The sequence below is a fragment of the Varroa jacobsoni genome, unplaced genomic scaffold (assembly GCF_002532875.2).
Source record: "Varroa jacobsoni isolate VJ856 unplaced genomic scaffold, vjacob_1.0 contig02395, whole genome shotgun sequence".
NCBI classification, from domain to species: domain Eukaryota; kingdom Metazoa; phylum Arthropoda; class Arachnida; order Mesostigmata; family Varroidae; genus Varroa; species Varroa jacobsoni.
In genome coordinates, this window is record NW_019214808.1 from 51,663 (window position 1) to 53,969 (window position 2,307).

The window sequence follows — 2,307 nt, forward strand, 5'->3', positions numbered from 1 at the left end:
AACAACAAGCACAGAAGTATGTAGACTGACTTGAATAATTGAAACAGGTCCTTTTCTGACAGCGTAACGTAATTAGCCTTACTCTTCTCTTTCGAATCCGGAAAAATTAATTGCTCAAAACCAAGACGTGCTGTCTTTTAGATGTATGTTCGTATAAGGCAGGAAAAAATCCTCAACAAAAAGCAATTTAAGGATGATCTAACGTTGTTATATGTGTACAATGGATAAGAAGGACGCGTATAAAGCGCAAGTTCAATTGTTAATATTTTTGCTTAATGAAACAGGACATTTAGATCACAGTAAATAAAGGAACAACGATCTCTCTACCAACGATCAGATAAAGACGTTCATTTTTCAACTATGTGTTTCATGTAGCTCTCCGCTAGCTGGCATTATCTCACTTCAAAGTGGTAGTCTATATATTTAATATAAAAGTTAAGGGGCCGTAGAACAAACTTCAACTTACGGGTTTTACTTAATGAAACTTTCCTTAATGAAGAAAAACGTCGATCTCTCTTTTCTAGAGTCTGTTACATGAACCAGAGCCAATAAGGCAATAAAAGTCCAACGTTACTGTCCATGAACTGGTAGCCAATCTAAACACTAACTTGGGCTATCGGAAAAAAAACCGTGTTGCCAACAACTAGTCTTAGTGTAAGTTAAAATAATTTTATTGAGGCGAGGCAAATAGGTAACTAAAAAAGACAAAGCTGTCATGTGAACGATCCTATTATTTAATTAAGTTGGAGTCGTTATCTTATCTTCGATGGACACCTCATTTTATAAGCGAGCTTGTCGCACGTTCAGTTTGGGCTATCTTCTTCTTTCACTCATATATACATATATATATTTGTCTTGTTTTCATCTCGTTGCCGATCACCGATGCTATTACCATCATCCTATCCCATCAACCACTGCACGAAGCCTAGAAAGCCTCAAGAGGCTTTAGGACGCCCAACCCGGAAGATGGCCGTTTTTCGTATCCTGACTTCCTGACTTCCCATCTCTCCACTCATCCGCCTTTAAAGAGAAAAACAGAAACTTCAATATTTCATTCTACAAGACTTCTTCATACTGTTGACACTACACGTTTCATAAACGTTTCACGTACCGTTTCATTGGGTTTCGCTGAAAAATGAAGCTTTTTTCTAGTCCTATTGCGTCACAAAAACTAATTTTTTTCGTCATTAGTATGAATTGATCTAATCGCTGAGAAAAATAGGATAAAGAACAAGAAATGAACCTAACCGATCTGTTACTGTTTTTGTTAGCGTTAGATTTACGCTAGATTTATTTTGGCTATTGCGACCAGTCTAATAAGAAGGCAAATTTATAAAAGCTTTTCACTTAATCTGCCTTTAACTCTTTGGGCATAAGTACTTAATAAATTACCTTTACACTTTAGGCAACACAAGTGATCACGCTGGCATATGTCCCTACATTATATGAACTGAAATGTTTAAGAGTGTGCTTCCACTTTTGACGAAAAGGTAGCTCGTATTGTTTGCTACATTTAGCAGTTTACAGAACCGACCGTAAGAATGCCTTTTAACTCATGAAAGACATTATATATATATATAAGTTGTCTCACAGATTGGTAATAAGATGCTCAAACATAAAACACAGAAAAGCTTATCATAACCGCATATCGTTCGGCAATGCCTAGACGTCCCTCTGGTTTTGGTTGACAACCTTATAATTGAAGTTGTTTCCAGCAACAGATTCCTATGCCTATAATTTGGCTATATCTCCTTGTGAACACTTCGTTCATGACCGTCTGCTAGACCACTATGATCCATAGCGGATATCTTTGGCACTGCTTTACTATGCGTTCACGGCATATTGACTAGAACGGGCTTGACTCATAAGAAGAACGATAAGTATAACCTCTACCAACAAAAATGGTACACTAGTATAAGACCGTCAGTACAGAGAGACAAGGAGAGACACAGAGAAAGACCAAAGAATTGTTGACGTTTTTGTTAGGCCTTCAATGCTGTAGCCATTGCTACTGTAGTGTCCTCTTTAGCTGCTGTCGGTTTCGCACGCACTATCCCCCTCGCAAGTTTTTCCTCAGCAGCATCGCCGCTACCGCCAAAGCTCCCGTCGTCTGTGTGAGACCCTGGGGACGCTCGTCATGGCGCCGTCCCCTGTCGAGGGAATCCGACGTTATCTTCGTCCTCGCCACTCCCCATCTCTTTCTTGCTCGAATAAGGAAGAGGGAAGATCATGGAGAAAAAGGTCCTCATAGTGACAGGCTATGTGTTAGAGCTAAGTTGACTATTCAGAACTATATATATATATATA

At 39.0% G+C, this 2,307-nt stretch overlaps 1 long non-coding RNA gene across 1 annotated transcript; it reads right to left on the reverse strand.

Annotated features, from left to right (window-relative positions):
- Window positions 1-647: 647 nt before the first annotated feature.
- Window positions 648-2,094, reverse strand: LOC147751852 (uncharacterized). The gene is made up of 2 exons (XR_015315750.1): window positions 1,693-2,094; window positions 648-1,020 (listed from the first exon to the last, which is right to left on the reverse strand). It is a non-coding gene; the product is annotated as an uncharacterized LOC147751852 (long non-coding RNA).
- Between the last annotated feature and the right edge of the window lie 213 nt (window positions 2,095-2,307).